Below are 21,266 nucleotides of genomic sequence, written 5' to 3' on the forward strand. Positions count from 1 at the left end.
CATCAGTAGTATATGTTTCCCATACTTCACCAAAAGTTGATATGGTCAGTCTTTTTAATTTTAGCCATTCTATTAAATACATTGTGGTATCTCAGTGTAGTTATTTTAATTTGCATTTACTTAGTGATTTATGTTGCTAATCACTTTTTCACATGCTTATTTACTATCCATGTATCTTCTTTGGTAACACATTTCTTCATGACTTTGGCCCATTTTTTAAAAATTAGGTCTTTTGATTTCTTATTATTGGCTTTTGGCATTCTTTATATATTCTGCATCCAATCCCTTATTGGATCTATGCTTTGCAAATTTTCTTCTAGCCTGTGGTTTATCTTTAGTCTCTTAACAAAATCTTTTGAAGAGCAGATTTTTTTTTTAAGGAGTCCAGGTTTATTTATTTATTTGTTTATTTGACTGTGCTGGGTCTTCACCGCTGCACGGGCTTTTCTCTAGTTGTGGCCAGTAGGGGCTACTCCCTTGTTGTGGAGCACAGGCTCTCAAGCTTTTGGGCTTCAGTAGTTGCAGCAGGTGGGCCCAGTGTTGTGGCTTCTGGGCTCTAGAGCACAGGCTCCGTAGTTGTGGCCCATGGGCTTAGTTGCTCCAAGGCACGTGGGATTCTCCCACGCCAGGGATCAAACCCATGCCTCCTGCATCATTGGCTGGCAGATTTTTTACCACTGTGGCACCAGGGAAGCCCAAGAGCAGAGATTTTTGATTTTGATAAAGTCAGGTTCATCAATTCATTTTTTCATGGGTTGTTTTTTTATTGTTGCATTTTTAGCAATCTTTACCTAATCCAAATTTACAAAGATTTTCTAAGTTTTCTTTTAGAAACATTACAGTGTTAGGTTTTATATTTAGGTCTATCATATGTTTTGAGTTCATTTGCAGATATGGTGCAAGATATACATTGAATTTTGTGTGTTTATTTGTTTTCTGCATATGGATATTCAATGGTTCCAGCACATTTGAAAAGTAGAGTCCTTTCTCTCACCTATTTAATGTTAGACAGCTTCTCTTGCTGAATCTTGAAACATTCAAACCCCTCTACCGTGATCCTCCACCCTGTGCTTTCAAGAAAGACTGAGAGAAGGCAGAAGGCCTACATGTGGCAGTTGGCATGAAACCTGCCCCCTCTCTCAGCCCTGACTGCATCCTCTTTCTGCCCTGGGTCCTCAGTGAGGCATAATGCTGGCTTCTGCTCTTTCCCTATGCTTCCACATCCAAGAGCGAGATCTCAGCCCGTCACGAGGCAGGCCCTTTGTTTCCTCAAGAACCTGACACAGCACCCTAGAGACAAGGGGTCACACCAGCACCCCCGAGCCCAAGTGTGGAGTCCACCCAATAGACAGCAGGCTCCAAGAGGGCTGGGATGTGGCACGGCAGCCCCCAGGGGTGCAAAACCCATGCAGACACTCACAAAAGATGTCTGCTATGTTCACACAGCAGAAGAGAGCAGTGTGGAGCAATGAGGCTGCTGCACTTTGTAAAGTCTTTTTGCTTGTTGTAAGAGCAGAGTGGAGAAAGCGAGAAAAGAAAAGTGAAAATGTCAAGTGAAAATAAAATTTCACACTCCTATCCCCAGCCTCTGTGTCCAGGAAGCAAAGCTCTGTTATTACTGTCTGTGAGATCGTACTCTTCCAAAAACACTCTATACATAAAATAGCGTATATATGTATGTAGTAGACTACACAGATACACTTGCATATTACATTAAATTTTATTACCAGTTGGAACCATTCATTCATTTGTTCATTCAATTGTTCATTTTAAATGGGCTCAATGTTAAGGACCTGGTCCTTGTTCTCAGAGTCCAGCATGGGGTACAGACAGTCACCAAAAAACCCACACAAATGAAATAAGTTTAGAAACAGATTCAGGGAGAAAATAGGTGTGAACACCTGAACTAAGTCTCGCAGGTGACAGTCCCGTCTGTCAACGTTTGAGGGACAGTCACTAGCAAGCTGGGCACCCTGGCATGGATACATTCTGAGTCGTCAGTATGCCTCTGATTAAGACTATGACTCACTGCCTTCCACCATCTGCCACACAGGACTCACATGACTCAGGGCCCCTGCCCCTCCCCAGCCCCCAGGAGTGCTTCTGAGGAACTACAGACAAAATTATTTCATGTGACTCAGGCAGAGAGAAACACAGCCTGGCCCATTCATGCCCACTGCTCCCCTCCTGCCTGAGAGACAGGGGTGGGCACTACCCTGGCTTCTGAGTGACACATATTTTCTGGGATGTGCTAATGGAAGGATGGTCCCCTTGGGGCAGGGGTCCTCAGAGCACAGGTTGTGATTAAGTTCTCAGAGCAGGAGCTGAGCTCATCAGAGGAGAGTGAGGAGGCGTGGCTCAATTCCACCTCCTGCCTCTGCAGGGCCCTCCCTGAGCATACCTATCTGCAGAGACTCCCAAATTGGGGTCTCAGGTCCTCTGGCATGCCAAGTCCAGGCTGGCATACCCACGTGTTTGCACAGGGCTGCCCTGCCCCAAATACCCTGGCAAAGCTCACTGTCCTTTGCTGAAGCCCAACTCTGCCTCTCACATCTGCCTCCTTGATTGACTCCACCTTCGCCCTGAATCCTGGTTGATCCTGAAATCCCAGAGTTCACATCAGCTCCTCCCTCATCACCCCCATCATCTGACCCAGCAGGTCTGCCCCTTCCTTCCATCCTCCTGCTTCTGCCTCCTTTTGTGCCCTTTCTTCCACAAGAGCTCTTTCAGGACACCCCTCCCCGGTCTTACTGACTCCAGGCTGCAGACTTCTCCCCACCCTCCAGGTGGTGTATTGTCCTAAACCGTCTTGGTGGCAGCTCCCTGCCCCCCACTGTCATCTCCTTGGGGTCTACAGCAAAGCCATGAACTCACAGGCCCATGGAGGACAAACAGATGACAAACAGGAAGGAAGCAGGCTCAGGGAGATAGTGAAGGACAGGGAAGCTTGGTGTGCTGCAGTTCATGGGGTCGCAAAGAGTTGGACATGGCTTAGCGACTGTACAACAACAAGGCTGAGGGGACTTGATGAAGGGCCACAGTACAGAGGGGTGAGAACTAGGGCTGGACGGGGAATGCTTGTCCTGTTAGGGGCGCCATCCCTCAGCAAGAGCCAGGTGCGGCTTAAGGGAGCCAAGGTGCCAACATGCCAGACCTTCCTGACTTTCATAAGAACCCAGCTTTGCTTACAAAAATCTCTTAATTTATAGAAGTTGGTAACTAATCCAAAATGAAACACTGACTAAAGTCCTTGTTCCTGCATTGTGGAACATTCTTGGTCTGGATCTCACGTGATTCCAGAGCCATCTCTCCTGACAGCTGGCCGCCCTGCCCATGGCCAGAGCTGTACCAGGCTGTGCTGTGTGCTTAGTCACTCAGTCGTGTCCTGCTCTTTGCGACCCCATGGACTGTAGCCTGCTAGGCTCCTCAGTCCATGGGGTTCTCCAGGCAAGAATCCCAGCGTAGGTAGCCGTTTCCTTCTCCAGGGGATCTTCCCAACCCAGGGATCCAACCCAGGTCTCCCACATTGCACCATCTGAGCCACAAGGGAAGCCCATGCTGTGACACTTGGCTATTCACCATTCCCAGGACATGTTTTTGCCCATCACATGGACGCTGGTCCCCTATTGCCCTGAGCTTTCCTTTCCACATCTCTCCAAACCCCACCCACCTACAAAGGGTCACCCTGCTGCCATCCCTTGTCCCCAAGTCTGACTACTCTGTCTCCCTCCACTTCCGTGCTTCCCCTGCACGCTGTCCCTCTGACACAGTCCGACCTGTGTCACCAGCTGTGTGCGCTCCCATCATCCTTGCGTGACTGACTGGAGACCCTTAGATGCAGATATTGTCTTCTTCACAGAACCTGCATATAGCAGACGCCTCAGAGATGTTTCAGAAATCATGCTAATTAGAACTGAAGAAAGTGGACCCCCCCGCCCTCCATTGTGTACTGGGGAGTTGGGGGAGTTCTGTGTCCCAACCCCTTTGCACCCAGCTCAGCTGGTCATGCGTGGAGAGCCGCACCTGAGGATGCTCTGAGTCACCATCTGAGCTGCAGCCTAATGGGCTCCGCAGGCCTCGTCCTTAGTAATCTGGCCCGCTTCTTGTTTCCCGTTCCCTTCAGTTTATGGCTAAAAACATCTGGAGGAAAATGGGCCAGAGCGTGCGCAGCCGTAGCCCACCCCTCCTCCGGCACCTGAAATCCTGTCCCCTTCCGCCCATTTACGACTGTTTGCTGTGGAAACGGCTTGCGGAGCAGCCCCGAGGGAGCTAGTGGGAACAGCACAGTTCACGATGGAGCCCCGGGCCTGGTTCCCATTCTGACCCCGAGGAGCGAGCGGGGAACCTGGGCCGGAGCAGCTCCCGAGAGGACCGGGAGCGCCGTAAACTGCCGGCGGCTTGGCCGGGAGGGGTGAGTGGGGCGGGGGGAGGTCAAGTGGCCTCCAGATGTGGGTCCCACAGGCCCCAAAAGTTCGAAGCAGCGCTGTGGGGAAGCAGAGCGCCCTGGACAAGAGGCGGCTTGGTCTGCCTCCCTGCTCACAGGCCTGGCCGCGTGGTCTCTCCCACGTGTGCAGCCCCTCGGCCCAACACGTTCTGTTCTCCCACCGGGTCAGCTCCCCTGCAGGCGCCCCTGGTACCCCTGCGTTGGGTTCACATTTGGATGAGAGTTGTTGTCACTGGAGGGCGCTGTTTATGCTTGGTGATCGTATCTGTGGGCCGAGGGAGACTTGCAAGCTGCTAAGAGACAAACCCCACTGGCAAGGGCTCCTTAGTCTGTGTGCAGATCTCTCATTCAACAAGCTCCTTTTAAGCTCCTCCTGTTTGCAGAGCGTGTTACTAAGCTGTGCAGGAGACAAGGCAGAAGACAGAAGTCCTTTTCAGAAGGCTTCACAATCCATTAGGGGAAGTAAAACATACACATGGCTTCAAGTGCTACTGACCATAAGAAAAGGGGGAGGGGATGGGGAGGGGGAACCCCCAGGAGGGCAGCACCTACGTTTGTGCAGATATGGGGAAGGGCATCCACAAGCCGGGTGCAAATGGCGGGGGTGTGGGGGGAGGGGGGGTGGCAGTGAGGAAAATAGAAGAATTTGGGTACATGAGAAAGGTGGAAGAAGGTCACCTCATCAAGCACACTTATTGATGGCTTTTCAGTCTTTGGAAGTTGGTGGAAGGAAGTCTTGCTTTGGTGGAGGCCTTTTGCTTTAGGGATTCCCTCAACAGTCACAGACAGGAGCTGGTTGTGAACAGAGGAGTTGGCTGATGCAAATGGGGTTTCCTCCATTTGAGTCACGAGGCTGTTTCAGTGCTGACATGGAATCACTACCAGACATGGACTAATGAAGGTCTCAGATCTCATCTGCAGCACCTGCTTTGGGAAATCCAGCACTGCCAGCCCCTTGGGATAGGGTACTGACCCCAAGGTCAAGGCAAGGCCCTGCAGCTTCCTCTTTCAGGAGATGGTTAGCTGCCAGGCTCCTCCTCCCTGACTCTGGCCTTGACATTGCCAGTTCCTCTGCTCCTTTTCCCTCCAAGTAAATAACCATCTGGTCTCCTCAGAGCCTCCACAGCCTTGCCCAAAATCACACCATTTCTGTATGGAGCCAAGCATTTGCCTGGATTGTTTTAGTACAATATCCCTCTGGGGCTTCCCAGCTGGTGCAATGGTAAAGAACCTGCTTGCTAGTGCAGTAGATGCAGGAGTCATGGGTTCGATCCCTGGGTCGGGAAGATCCCCTGGAGAAGGAAATGGCAACCCACTCCAGTATTCTTGGCTGGAAAATCCCATGGACAGAGGGGTCTGGCTGGCTATAGTCCATGGAATCTCAACAAATCAGACACGACTGAGTGACTATGCACATCCACACACAATATCCCTCTACTCAAGGTCAACACTCTTGCTACACAACAAGAACTTCTACAATTCCTCCTTCATATTTGGAATTACTACCTTGAACAAAGTGAGGCACAAGTCTTCCCGTCCCCTCTCATCTTGTGATGAATTCCTGTCTCCTCCAGAGTACTCCTTCTCCACAAGTTAAAGGGCTGACTTTTGTTGGAGGTGGGAAGGGACCCTTCATCCTGGTATTGGAGGGCTTAATTTTTGCTTCAAAGACTCCTTCCCAAGAGTTCCCATAAGGCCTAGGAGGTTTATGCAGATTTAGCTCTCCTCCACTTCCCCACCCTTCACCTGTACCAGAGTACTTGGGCAGGTTGGCAGAACAGGCAGGACTTTGACCCAGGGCCACACAGCTAATGAGGAACATCTTCATAATTCAAACAGCATCCATGTTCTTCTACTTAATAAGCCTCCCAGCTCTGCTAATAAAAGCTCTACTCAAAGAGAAGCCGCATGTGTCCTGAGCTCACTCACCCAGCACAACAGCTGTCAAGCCACAGGAGGCCTATGTTCTACACAGATTTCTTATTTTTAGCTAAGAATGATCTAGATCTTATTAGCTGCTTCAGTGATCAACCACATACTTTTGCACAACCCCTCAGTTGGAATGATTAACCTTGTGGAACATTCACATCAGAGGGAGACCGTATGCTTTTCAGAACAACCCCCCAGTACCCTCAGAGAAGTGAGTGATGCTGGGGTCTGTTCCCCAGTAGAGTTGTGTGTGATGGAGATTTGGGGAGAATTAGCATTCCACTGTGATCATTGCATGAGCCAAAGGAGCTGTGAACATCATCAGCCAGCCCTCCCCACCTTCCTGCCGTTCACATTCTTTGCCAGGTGCCCCTTTTCAGGTCTGGAGCTGCACTATAATTCCATGGGACCTAGGCTAAAAATTGAAACTGCAAACCTGGAAAGGACCTTTTTCTGGAATGATACAAAAGGATGATTGTCAAACAACTTGAGGACCTCAAATGAAAGGTATGTGGAGATACACTTGGGAACTGGTCTCTACATCCGTTCTGTCCATGAAGGACATGATATGACCATCTGTTCCACTTGGAGAGGGTTTCCAAGCTGTGCCCACATTTACCATTTTCACTGATCCACCCTGGGAAGTGGAAAAAATGAGATTCACCCCATTTTGCAGGCGAGAACGTCAGAACTCAGTGGGACTGAGTGGTTTGCTCAAGTTTTAAATTCTGCCTGCACAGGTCTTCCTGTCTTGCCTCCTTAGCACATAGTTTACCACTTCTCCATGACCAACTTGGCAGCCTCCAGGGCCTGCTGAGCTCCAAGTGGCTAAATTAGGTCTTGTTTCTATGGCATGGTGAAATCGATGCCTTCCTGTCTTCAAGGCCTAACTGATTCTTCCTAGGTTCCTAGAAATCCTCCAGCTCTGAGGAGACATTGGCTGCTGTCTTCTGGGTCTGGGCCTTATTCCTGCCTGGAGGGTTATGGAGGAACCCAGAGCTCCATGTTCACACTAGTCTGACCTTGGGGCAGCAGGACGTGTCCAAGGCTGTGAATTTTGGGAATCCATGTGAGCTCAGTCAGCACTTAGTGTGCCTGACTTCCATCCAGCCTCTGTCCTGGCCCGGCCTAGGGGAATCCATTTTCCTGCTGGCCCAGGGACTTTTAAATTGGGTGCCCAGAGGTCTGGGCTTCAGCAGAGGGGCTTTCTCATCTAGTATGGAGATGCCAGGGGCTATGTGACTTGAAGACCCTGGAGCTGTGGCTCCCAAGTGCCAAGACTCTTAAGTCTCCCTCTCCCCACACAAAATTTAGGTCTTTATGAAGCCAAAGTTTCTTTCTAAAGACTTGCTCTTCCCTCTGCCTGAATCTTGACTCCACCCTCTTCTACTTTACCTCTGGCAAGCTACATCTTTACCTGGAGAACGCTTCCTCAATTAGGACACAGCTAGACCCTGTCACCATGTCTCCTTTCACCTCTAGAACCACTGTGGGCACAAGCCATGTCTGTCTTTCTGTGATCCCATCCACCTAGTGCCTATCTTCTCTGAGTCCACATCAATGGACTTGGGGGAGCTGAGCTCAAAAGATGACCCCCAAACAGTTCTGCTTCTTCCTGTATGTGCTTTCTTCTGCCCCATCCAGAATCAGAGACTATGTCTTCTCTGCTTGAATTTTGGCTGGGCCTGTGGCTGCTTTGAGGAAATGACCTGTGCCGGGACTGGCACCTTCTGCTCCTTTCCTCTTGGGACACTTTTCTTGGGGTGCTCCTTAGAATCCAGCCATGATGCATTGAGAAGCCCATGCTACAGAGCTAGGCCACATGCAGTCCCTCTAGTTGACAGCCTCTGTTCCACTCTCTGCTGCCGCCATGTGAGCAAGTCACCTTGGATATCTGGGCCTCCAGAGGACTGCATCCCTGGCCGACATCATGTGGAACAGAAGAACCACTATGCTGAACCCAGGCAACCAACACAATCATGAGAGATAATAAAAGAGTTACTTGCAGTCACTAAGTGTTGGAAAACTGAAACAATTTGTTTGTATGTCCTGCCAGACTGTAAACTCCTGGAGGACAGGTGCCAGGGTCTTGGTCATATTTATGTGCCCATCCCCTAGTGCAGTGGTCTAGCTCAATGGCTAAGAACTCAGAATCTGTTTTCAAGGGGCCTGGAGTTGATCTCTGCTCCACACCAGTTGTGTGGCCGTATCAGTCAAGGTGCAGTTAGGGCAGTAGAGCTACTAAGAGTATTACAAGCCTAAGAGACTCATTCCAGGAACTGGACCTTAAGAAAATATGGCAAGAGCTGGGAGGATGGAGGTCTAGAAGGGGAGTCAAAGGTTCAGAGTGTCTACCCTGTCTGTCTGAAGTGGACAAGTCAGAGCTTTCTGGGAAATGATGATACCAAACATGCCCAGCCCCTAGAGTAGATGGACAGGGGATGCGTAGCAAGGCAGTGAAAACTGCCCCCTCTGTCTACCTACTGCCTCTGTGGGCTCACTGTCAACCTTCTGGTTGGGAGTGGGGGGCTTCTCTTGTTCTAGAGGATCAGCAGTCAGAGTGACAAGCTGGATATGAAACAGAGGAGAATGAGGACAAGCTGTGACCTGCTAGATGCCTTTGCATCCGTCCAACACCATATGCAATCATCGTAGCCTACAGAGAATAATGGCCACTGCTCTACTTTCACCTTCCAAATCTCCTAAAACCCATAGCCAGATGGGGAAGGGAATCTGGGAAGTGTAGCTCCCATCTAAGCTGGATTGACAGCACCATGTAGCACTTTTGGCCTGTAGCAAATTAGTTTTCTCTGAGCCTTGGTTCCTCATCAGTAAAATAAAGATAGTAATAGTTACCAAACTCAGACTCCTGGAAATATTCAACGAGAAATACATGCATAGTTGTCATATTCTAAATTCTCAATGCGTGCTAGCTGTGTTCTTTGTATTAGAAGAAGCCCATTCATGTTTGTTGGATGAATGAATTGAAACTCTTTGGCAAGGCATAAAGGGGGCAGGAAATAAGTCATGCCTTAGAAGTTCAGGGCCAAGCTGGAAGACTGTGGACCTCTTGTGGGATGCTTGAGGCCAGAATAAATCTAGAAAACGTCTGTTAGACATCATCTGCGCCAACTGGCATTAAGAATCAAGAAACCAGTACTATGAGTTCAGTCCCATTTCATATCAACCCATCAATTCAGCTCTTCCAAGCACAGATAAAGGCTGCCCTGGAGACCAGGATGTCCAAGTATCAGAAATCCTGAGTCCTAGTCCAACTCTGCCACTATTTTCTCTATATACTTAGGTAAACCCTTCATCTGCTGTTGGGCTCTGTCTTCCCATCTGTGCATGAAACAGCTGGACCAGATGATCAGAGGGTCTTTCTGTGCTTTCCTTCCACAGGGACCGCTTAATGGAGGTGACATTCAGTTCAGAAAACTGCAGGCCACTCTAGAAGGATCAACTATTCCACCTCACAGTGAATATGAGACCACCTCATATGTGCAACTCACACTAACCTCTATAATGCATGCATTCCAAATTATAATTATGGGGATAAATCTGAAATGCATGGTGGTAGATGCAGAGCCAGCCCATATTAGCTACCAGTGTGGGGGGGCAGGAAGTGATGTGTTTTCATCACTTACAGTGTATCATGTGTTTGAGACTCATCATTTTATCATCCTTATGGTGACCCTGACCTGGGTGTTATCATTCCTAATTTCCAGTTGAAGAAACAAGCTCAGAAAGGTTGAGCAGCCCTGAGCTCTGCCCAGGTTCAAGCAGTGGCTCCGTGATGACTTTGAGGTTGAACCCAAACTGGCTTATTCTCAGAGCCTGCACTCATTTCACAGCACAAACTTTCCTTTGGGAAAGTTGAAAGTTCCACCCTCAGAATGGAATGACTTTCAGTCTCTGCTGAAGACAGGCAACTCAAGCTGAGCTTTACTGACCAGGCAGGCAGGAAAAAGAGCTGTTGGCACCAGAGGTCAAGTCATGGTGAACGTCAAGTATACAAATGAGGGCAGGGATGCCAAGCCAGGCTTCACTCATCATATGGTGTTAGCTAATTTGTGAACAGCAGTATTAGGGGTCTGAGCGAAGCAGAGGGTTCTTAGCCTTCTATCTTTAGTTCAAGGAAGGAGAGGGGGAAAAAAAGCCAGCATTGAAACTGAACCTGCGGTACCCCATGAAGGCTTTGCTTTATCATGGGAAGTTTCGCAAATGAGGACATTTCCCGCCCTTTAATTCTCTAAGGCTGCCCAGAATTTCAGAGATACTAGCCATAGTGTATCTGCCAAGGTATCTGCCAACAGTGGGTGGGCCTAAACCAGATGTGGGAACTAGGACAGGATCTGGGGCCTGAGAGCACATGTTTTTGCCTGGATCTGCACTAAGTAGATATTTGACAGCAGGACGAGTGGCTAGGAGGGTGGGCAAAGTCACTAGGCTGCAGGAAAATCTAGGAGAGATTCCAGAGCAGGTTTGGCAGAAGACAGGGGAATGTGAGATACTGGTGCTCCCTTTTCTAGGGCAAACAGATGCCTTCATCCAGTGGCCTGCCCTGACCTGACAAGCTTATCACTCTGGTTCTGCTCTTAACCCCAAGGTCCATCCTTCACACAATCCTACTGTGATCTCTATTCACCATGTAACTCAGACAATGTGACAGTTCTCCAGTAGACAAGCAATATGCAATGTACATCTTACGCTGTGGCCCACAAGGCCCAGGTTCCACTCACCTCCTACCACTCTGCACCTCAGTTTATTTGCTATAGAAACTGAGCAAATACTCCCCATGCACACCTCAGCCAGTGTAGACTCAATAAGTGCTGAATGACTTAGTAGTAAATGGGCAAGCAGACTTGAGCTACTGATCAAATTGTGTCTGCCCCTTGATCTTTTTTTCCAGCTTTACTGAGATATTTTTAACTTGCAGCATATGTAAGTTTTAGGTGTATATCACGCTACAAAATTACTACCACAGTAAGTTTACTTAATACCTCTATCCATTCACATAATTATGATTTTATGTGTGTGGTGATAGCATTTAAAATCTACTCTCTTAAAAACTTTCTAATATAGAATACAGTTGTTAATTACAGTCAGCATGCTTTGCAGTAGACCCCAGATCTTATTTGCATACAGCTGGAAGTTTGTGCCCTTTGAACCAACATCTCCCTATTTCCACCCAGCCCCTGGCAACCATCATTCTACTTTCCATGAGTTCAGCTCTTTTAGGTTCTGCATGTAAGAACATACAGTATTTGTCTTTCTCTGTTCAGCTTATTTTACTTAGCATAATGCCCTCAAAGTGTTAGTGTTAGTCACTCAGCCATGTCTGACTCTTTATGACATCATGGACTGTAGCCCACCAGGCTCCTCTGTTCATGGAATTCTCCGGGCAAGAATAGTGGCGTGGGTAGCCATTCTCTTCTCCAGGGGGTCTTCCCGACCCAGGGATCAAACCCTGGTCTCCTGCACTGAAGGTACATGATTTACTGTCTGAGCCACCAGGGAATGCCCGCCGAGTCAATCCATATTGTTGCGAATGGCAAGACTTCCTTCCTTTTTACGGTTGAATAATATTCTGTTGTATGTACATCACATTTTCTTTATTCATTCAGGTCACTGAGGAACACTTAGGTTGCTTCCATGTCTTGGCTGTTGTAAATAATTTTTCAATGAATATGGAATGCAGATATTTAAGATAGTGTTTTCATTTCCTTCAGATAAATACCCAGGAATGAAATTGCTGGATCATATGGTAGTCATATTTTTTAGAAGAACTTCCGTACTGTTTTCCATAACGACTGTACCAATTTACATTCCCACCAACAATATACATGGTTTCCCCTTCTCTACATCCTCGCCCCACACTTATTTTCTCCATGGTGACCATTCTAACAGATATGAGGTGATATCTCATGGTTTTAATTTGCCTTTCTCCTAGTGATCAATGATGTTGAGCATCTTTTCATGTACCTGTTGGCTATTTGTATGTCTTCTCTAGAAATATGTCCATTTAAATCCTTTGCCCATTTTTTAATTAGATTTTTTTGCTATTATATGAGCTCCTTATGTATTTTATATATTAACTCACCAGGCAGATGATTTTCATCTATTTCCTCCCATTCTGTAGGTTGTCCTTTTATTTTGCTGATTGTTTCTTTTGCTGTGCAGAAGCCCCCTTATCTTTTCTAATCCCCTTCTTCTGAGCGTAAGGACCTCACTTTGGAGAAAGTCAGTTTTCTACTTTCCTCTGACTAGATTTGACCAAATTCCCACTCACTCCTCCCAGCATCTATTAATAGAAGAAGTTCTTAAAGGGACTCATTCAGCCAAACATACATCCTGATGCAGTGATTGTGGGAGCCCTGTAGAGGGGAAGTGACTGGGCCGAGGTTAGGGAGAGGCAGGGCAGGGCCTGGGCTCCAAAGTCAGGAAGAAAACTCCGGGACTCACAGCCGTCATGGAGGACCCTCAGATGGAGCCAGTGGCCTCAGCATTCCTTTGGACCCCAATAGGCTGTGACCCAGGATGGGATGCAGTCCAGCATCTGTGTGCCCTGGTCACTCCACAACAGCCTCTTGGCTGAACCTGAGCCCCTGCTGCCTCCAGGACCTCTGAGAACATCTTGAGTCAGCCCCAAGGAGGATGGCCTCACTGTTCTAAGAGCAAGAGGGAAGCCAAGGAGAAAGAGAGAGGAGGCGTCTAAGTTCACTGTGAGGTGGGAGTGGAAGATGCTCCCAGAAGGAAGATTTCACAGTTAATGGAAGGAGGGACCTGGGGTGAGGAAAGGAGGTGCAATTATGTAGCAAAAGCGTGCAGGTAGCATTGCTTTGTACAGTCCACACAGGAGGGATGAATGCAGGGGCCCCAGAGCCAAACCTGCTGAGTTTTCCAATCTCAGCTCTACTCTAGGACCTCGGCTAGGTCACTTAACTCTCTAAACCTCAGTTTCCTCGTCTGCAACGCGGGGAGAGCAGTAGGCACCGCTCTGCAGTAGACTCCTACCCAGAGGCCCTCAATGCAGCGTGCTACTGCCCTGCTGAAGTCCCCTTCCATCCTGACTCTGGGTGTGGCTCTGCGACGGGCTGTGGCCAAAGGGACATGTGCATGGGTGAAGCTAGCGGGGGTCTGGTGACCACTTGCACACTGGAGCTGGTCCTTTTAGGACATCTCTTCTTAGAACCCAACCACCACACTGAGGAAGCCCAGGTAGGCACGTAGAGGAGAATGAGGCCTGGCCAAGAGCCCCACTGAGCTCCCACCAGCCAGCAGCAGCGCCACCTGCCAGTCATGTGACAGGCCATTGTGGGTCCAGAGCCCCCCATCAGTACCACGTGAAGCAGAAGAAATGCCTGGGCAATGCACAGAATCACGAGAGAGAGTACATGGTTGTTACAGTAAGTCTCTAGGGCTTAGGAGGTTTGTTACCCAGCAATAGAAAACCCAAGCATGGTCCCCTGAAATTCCAGGGAAGATTCAAAAGGAGGATAATCCCCATAAGATGTGCAGCACAGTGCCTGGTGAGAAACAAGCGCTCTGTAAATGTAGTGACTGTACTGTGGTCATTTATCATCCACCAGCCATGGTGGCTCAGATGGTAAAGAAGCTACCTGCAATGCAGGAGACCTGGGTTCGACCTCTGGGTCAGGAAGATCCCTTGGAGAAAGGAATAGCAGCCCACTCCAGTATTCTTATATGGAGAATTCCATGGACAAATGAACCTAGTGTGCTACAGTTCATGGAGTTGAAAACAGTTGAACATGACTGAGCAACTTACACACACACACACTCACACACACACTCACACAGCCATAGAATATTAGCCCTATCACTATCCACACACAGACACTAACAAGGAACAAGAAGTTTGCAAAGCACTTTCCTGTGCTTACATGAAGGCAATAGAAACCCCAAAAGGATTAAGGGCCATGTCCACGATGACTCAGGGCCTACATGGCTGGGCTGGACCCAGACTCACAACATCCATAGCCCAAGCATCATGCCACATAACCCCAAACAGTTGCTCACATACAGCACCGACTGGTCTTGGGAAGAAATGCAACAGACGTAACGCTTCCCTAGAAAAAGCTGTCTTAGGATCCCATCCTCAGTGTGATTAGAAGCAGGACACTTAGAGCAAGTCTTAGGTTCCCCATCTCAGAAGTGGACACAGTGCCCGGGGCCTGGCTTCCAGCAGGGAATGCTGTGAGATTCAAAGTGTGTGTGGAACAGGGGGATGGGTTTTTGGCAGTTTTCTGCAGTAATCTGTGAAGGGTCTGGCCTCTTCCCATGCCCAAAGTGGGCATGCTCCCTGCACCAGATGATGAGGGGCACACAGTAGGCCTGCACGCCCTGGCCTCAGAGCATGTGGTGTCTGGGAACCTCTGCCCCCACCGCTGCTTGGGGAAAGGGTGCCACGGGCCTCATCGCTGACCAGCCTGCTTCTGGCCCCCGGCCTGCGAGAGAGAAGTGGTGAGCAGAAGCTGCCCTTTGTTCTGCCTGACAGCACCCCCATTTAGATGTTCGCAGCCCCCCTCACACTCCTACCCCCTGACCTTCTTTTCATCCAGCCAGAAAAGGTGATGGCACTGGCCCAGCTGCTCCCACATTTGATATTTGTCTTCTCATCTCAATAGGAAGACTGTGGGGATGTTTCCCAAAAAGTGAATGGGGAGCACGTGGCTTGGTTGAATGACAGATGCCTGCAGTGGAAAAGCTGATGACTCCTCAGGCCTCAAGGTGTCTGAATAAAGCCAGGAAGGGACCGAAGGAACAAGCCACGTGTTATCTGGGAAACAGCATCTTGGCAGCAGGGACCACAGGGAAAGAATTTTGATGAACATAGTTCCTCCAGCTCCCCAGATCTGACACCCTTACCTAGCCAGAGGACGGTCATCCAACCCAGGTACTGAACATTCCTACAGGAATACTGACTAACTTACAAAGCACAGGCAAATCTGCCAGGATCCAGTCTGGGGTCTCTGTCTGTATTTAGCGCCATGAGTAGAGTCATGGGTGGCCTCAAGGCAGCCAGTCCCATGGCTCCTCAGGACCAGTGAGGGCATCTCCATAGCAGGGGCAGGCAGGGTGGAGCTGGTCTCTGCAGGCCTCTCTCCTCGGAATGACCTCCTGGCTCCTCAAAGCCCAGTGTGGCTGGCATCTGACTGCAGGCCCAAACTCACCTATCACTGTGCGTGCACCCTCCAGGCAGCCCGTCTCCTTCCTCATCCACTTGCTGCTCTGACAGGGCCCAACGGGGAAACTGAATCTGCCACTCAGTCCCCTGCAAGTGTGGGTCACTCACATTAATCTCCCGGTTCCAACAGAGATCTTGCAGAATAAAGAGGTGAAGAAAGACGGACCCTCCGTTCAGCCTGCCTGTGGGATGGAAAATACCTCTTGTGGGCTATGGCCCTTTGTCATCTTATGACAGTTTCTGACATAGCAGTGCTAGCTACAGTCTGCATCACCTCTTTCCCCGGGCAGTGGACAGAGGGTGGGTGCCCCTGCTCACCTACCACGTATGGGGCCCCTCCAGCCTCGCCTGCACCCAGACTTTGGCACCAGGAAGAGTTTGTGCTTTGGGCAAGATGCCCTCTCTAGTTGACCCTCTTCATTGCTGTCTGGTTGGCTTCACACCTCGTAAACAGTGGTTTGTTTTTGTTTTGCAGAGAAGGAAATCTTGTGTGTGGGCAGGAGGGACAGAGTAAAGCCCCCTCATCTTGGTTCCCTCCTTTGTGCAGGGCCCCACAGGCAGTAAGTAGATAATAAATATTTACTTAATTAAATCAGCTCAAACTTCATCCAGAGCATCTCAGACCAAGGGCTCATTTTACAGATGAGGGTGTGGGGACCCGGGGAGCGGACGCCCTCTGTGTGGGGCCTGAGAAGGGTGGACAGACTGGACGCTTGTTAGTATTGTCTGGGAACCTTGATGGCACCTAATGCTCAGCTGGCATCCTGACCGATTAAGTCAGAATCCGGGGGTGGGACCAGGCGGAGGTGTGAAACTCTGCAGGTGATCCAGGTGATCTGGTTGGTGGGCCCTGGCCTCAGGGAGGTGAAAGCAGAGCCTATATGTGGAGGCCAGACTAGGGAGGGTGCTGTCTGTGCCCCTGCCGACCCCCAACGAGGAGGGGTATCTTTGGTGAGCTGAGTGGATGGAGAAAGCACAGGGCATTTCAACACGTGTGCATATTGTGTCTCCTGGCCCTGCCGAGAAACCTGCACTGTGGTTGGATGACCCGGGACAGGCTAAGGGCCAGCAAGGCGTCCCAAGGTAGTCCCAAGCCCAGACTAGAGAGAAAGGGCCAAGCTCAGAGTCCCACTGTCCTGAGGGACGAGACAGGACCCCAGCCCTCCACACCCAGCTTTCTCCAGACGCCTGTGCCTTCTTGTCATTAGTGAAAGAGCTGAAACAAGTATGGGTCCTAAAATCTCTCGAGGCAGCAATCTCATTTAACATTTTCTTACTCCAAGGGCACACTTTAGAGACCAGAACGATGCAGGCTCACCTACCGTCAGGAGACACAGGGCCACCTGCTCGGGGTCTGCTCAGTTCTCTGCCCCAGACAGCACAGCACTGCATCGGGTTCTGCAAAGGATAAGACTTCTTAAAAATCATAATCACACACCATTTCACACCTAAAAAATAATTCCTTCATATCATTACATATCCAGTTAGTGTAACTGACTATCTCATAGTTTATTTTTATGGTTTATTTCCTCAAAAGAGGACCCAACAAGATTTACCCACTGCATTTGATTAATGTGACTCTGAAGTAATTTTCAGTCTATAGGTTTTATCAATTATAAGCTGGATTACTCCCATTGAGAGAAACTTTCCTTCATTAAATACTTAGCTTGAGATACCATTTGTGTAGGAAAGGAAGGTTAAATGCTAAATTCTTTTCCTCTAGATACCACTTTTCAGAGTAAAGAATTAGTTATCCAGCATCCTCCAAATATATCAGTGTGTGTTTTTATTTATTTATTTTGAGCATCATTAACTCTGGGCTTTTACCACACTTGACATCTTAGTATTTCAATTATTTTTCTTATTGATATTCAAACTGTCCGTGTTTGAGTGGTGGGAACTGGTTAGGTTGGCTCCTGAGTCTTTCAATCCTGACATCAAAGATTTTTTGGGTTTTGTTGTTGTTTTAATTTTATTGAAATATAGTTGATTTACAATGTTGTGTTAATTTCTGCTGTACAACAAAGCAATTCAGTTATAAGTATATATATTCCTTTTCATATTCTTTTCTATTATGGTTTATCATAGAATATTGAATATAGTTCCCTGTATTAAACAGTAGGAACTTGCTGTTCATCCATCGTATAGAGAGTAGTTTGCATCTGCTAATTCCAACCTCCCAATCCTTTCCTCTCCCCTCACCCCTTTGGCAACCACAAATCTGTTCTCTATATAGTATCTGTGAGTGTTTCTGTCTCATAGATATGGTCATTTGTGCCATATTTTAGATTCCACATATAATATTATTTGGTATCATGTGATATTTGTCTTTCTCTTTCTGACTTACTTTGCTTAGTATGATAATCTCTAGGTCAATCCGCATTGCTTCAAATGGCATTATTTCATTCTTTTTTACCCATTCATCTGTCAATGGACATTTCGGTTGCTTCCTTGTCTTGGCTATTTTAAATAATGCTGCCGTAAACATTGGGTGTATGTATCTTTTAGAATTGTGATTTTCTCAGGATAAATGCCCAGGAGTGGAATTGCTGGATCATATGGTAGCTCTACTTTTAGTTTTTATGAGGCATCTCCATACTGTTTTCTGCGGTGGCTGTAACCTATTTATAGTACCATCAACAATGGAGGAGGGTTCCCTTTTCTCCACAACCTCTCCAGTATGTTACTTACAGACTCTTAAAATTTTATTTTGCTGTTTATTTTTGGCTGCACTGGGTCTTTGTTGCTACACGCGGACTACTCTCTAGTTGTGATGTGTGGGTTTCTTGGTTGCTGCAGAACGCAAGCTCTAGGGTGCACGGGCTTTAGTAGCTGCGGCTCAGCGGCTCTGGAGACCACACAGATGCCGCTGCCGTGGTGCACGGGCTGAGCTGCCCCACGGTATGTGGAGTCTTCCTAGATCAGGGAGCACACCTGTGTCCCCTGCATCGGCAGGAGGGCTTCTAACCACTGGACCACCAGCAAAGTCCTAGACTTTTTGATAATGGCCATTCTGACTGGTGTGAGATGGTACCTCATTTTAGTTTTGATTTGAATTTCTCTAATAATTAGTGATGATGAGCACTTTCTTATGTGCCTGTTGGTCATCTGCATATCCTCTTTGGAGAAATGTCTATTTAGGTCTTCTGCTCACTTTGCTATTGGGTTGTTTGTTTTTGAGTTATATGAATTGTTTATGTATTTTGGAGATTAAGCCCTAATCACTGACCTCAAAAGTCTTTGAAAACTTCCTCGCTTTTGAAATAGTATCTCAAGATGTCCAGGTTTACCTTCTACAGTCCTGGTCCATTTGTCCAGGAATCTCTGGTTCGTTTGAATGGAAAATGGTTTTCCACTACCTGGAAACTAGGTTACTCGATAGTTGGCCAGTATTTATGGCATTTTCAATGGACAGGACAACCAAGTAGCTCTCTGCTGTTTTTGTTTCATTTTCAAGATGAAATACGTCATAAATTTATACTGATTATTTTCAGTTCAAATTTAGGATTATGGGGATTTGATTGAACTTTTAAAATTCTATACTTATATATCTTTCACACTGAAGATCTTGGTTCTAGCAACATTATCATAATCACTTACATGCCTAAATTTAACAATAAATGTAATAATTTCAGAAAATAAACTGGTATCATTACTAACAAAATGACGATAAAAACAACTTTTTAAAAATTCTTTTTGCCTTAAAATATATACTGTTAAGGATATATATTATAATTAACTGAAACCATTCTTCTGTGTGTAGTTATTCCACAAATTTGATATGTTAGGGTCATTTGTTTCATTTTCCTTTTTATTTTTAGAAATTGCTTTTTACATTTTTCATTTAATTTTATTTAAAAACAAAAAAAAATTATTTTGGCCACAATACACAGTGTGCAGGATCATAGTTCTCCAGACAAAGATTAAACCTGGGCCACCACAGTGAAAGTGCTGAGTCCTAACCACTGGACAGCCAGTGGTTAGTTTTATAAAACTCTCATTTAGTTTTATAATTATGTAAAACATTAACTTGGTTCCAAAGTCAGCATATAGCATAAAATAAGGTACATAAAAGAAATCTAGTTCCTATCCTAGTCCCATCCATCAAGCTCCTTCCCTCCCCCAATGTTGCCATTTTACTTTTATAATTTCTATGTTAAAATTATTTTGAATGAATTAGCTTTGAAATTAAGCATGTGTGTGTGTATCTATATGGCCTCACATTTTCTGATAAAAGCATACCTATATACCTTGTTCTCCATTTTTCTTTTTTCACTTAACACAGTATTTTGGAGGAATGTTTCATGTCAGTGTATGGAGCTGTGCATCACGCCTCTGTACAGAACTCAGTCATATAATTTTACCATGGTGTATTCAATCATTCCCTGCCACGGCCATTTAGATTGTTGGTAGTATTTTATTCTTACTAATAGAGCTACAATGGAGAGATTTGTGCATGCGTCTTACTTTTTTTTTGGTCAGTGCATTTTTGGGGATAGATCAATGCATAAGAATTATGTTAGGTATTGGAAAATTCTTTATTTTCTTGGGCTCCAAAATCACTGAAGATGATGACTGCAGCCATGAAATTAAAAGACGCTTGCTCCTTGGGAAAAAAGCTATGACAAACCTAGACAGCATATTAAGAGGCAGAGACATTACTTTGCCGACAAAGGTCTGTCTAGTCAAAGCTATGGTTTTTCCAGTAGTCATGTATGGGTGTAAGAGTTGGACCTTAAAGAAGGCTGAGTGACAAAGAATTGATGCTTTTGAACTGTGGTGTTGGAGAAGACTCGAGAGTCCCCTGAACTGCAAGGAGGTCAAACCAGTTTATCCTAAAGGAAATCAGTCCTGAATATTCAATGGAAGGACTGATGCTGAAGCTGAAGCTCCAATACTTTGGCCACCTGATGTGAAGAATTGACTCATTGGAAAAGACCCTGATGCTGGAAAAGATTGAAGGCAGGAGGAGAAGGGTACAACAGAATATTAGATGGTTGGATGGCATCACCAACTCGATGGACATGAGCTTGAGCAAGCTCTGGGAATTGGTGATGGACAGGGTAGCCTGGTGTGCTGCAGTCCATGGTGTTGCTAAGAGTCAGAGATGACTGAGCGACTGAACTGAACTGATTGGAAAATTCTCCTCTACAGGTGTAGCTGGGGGGAGGTGAGATTAGTTGGACAAGACTCTTATATTTAAAAAAAAAAAATTTTATTTATTTTTGGCTGTACTGGATCTTTGTTGCTGTGTGGACTTTTCACTAGTTGAGGCAAGCAGGTGCTACTCTTTGTTGCAATGCTTGGGCTTCTTATTGCGGTGGCTTCTCATGGGCCCTAGGGCACTTGGGCTTCTGTAGTTGTAGCACATGTGCTCAGTAGTCGGGGCTCCCAGGCTCTAAAGCACAGGCTCAACAGTTGTGGTGCGTGGACTTAGCTGCTCCGTGGCATGTAGGATCTTCTTGGACCAGGGATTGAACCCAAGTCTCCTGTATTGGCAGGAGGTTCCTATCCACTGAGCCACCAGGGATGTCCGCAGGATGCACATTTTGAGTCAAGTTTCTGCTTTTAAGAATTTGGATGCTAATATATTTTGGTAAATCACTTCAATAAAAAATTATTTGATTCATGTAAAAAAGAAAAGCTAATAATTTCCCAGAAATAGATGGGTTTGCATTTCAAAAT

The 21,266-nt window shown here is 47.0% G+C and overlaps 1 long non-coding RNA gene across 2 annotated transcripts; it reads left to right on the plus strand.

The window, feature by feature from the left end:
- Nucleotides 1-11,773: 11,773 nt before the first annotated feature.
- LOC110135607 (uncharacterized) lies at nucleotides 11,774-17,040 on the plus strand. 2 transcript variants are annotated; one of them, XR_002313415.2, is made up of 4 exons: nucleotides 11,774-11,862; nucleotides 15,022-15,290; nucleotides 16,057-16,141; nucleotides 16,865-17,040. It is a non-coding gene; the product is annotated as an uncharacterized lncRNA (long non-coding RNA). The 2 variants fall into 2 exon arrangements; XR_011492980.1 differs by lacking the exon at nucleotides 15,022-15,290.
- The last annotated feature ends 4,226 nt before the right edge of the window (nucleotides 17,041-21,266 follow it).

The sequence above is a fragment of the Odocoileus virginianus genome, chromosome 2 (genome assembly GCF_023699985.2).
Source record: "Odocoileus virginianus isolate 20LAN1187 ecotype Illinois chromosome 2, Ovbor_1.2, whole genome shotgun sequence".
Taxonomy (NCBI): domain Eukaryota; kingdom Metazoa; phylum Chordata; class Mammalia; order Artiodactyla; family Cervidae; genus Odocoileus; species Odocoileus virginianus.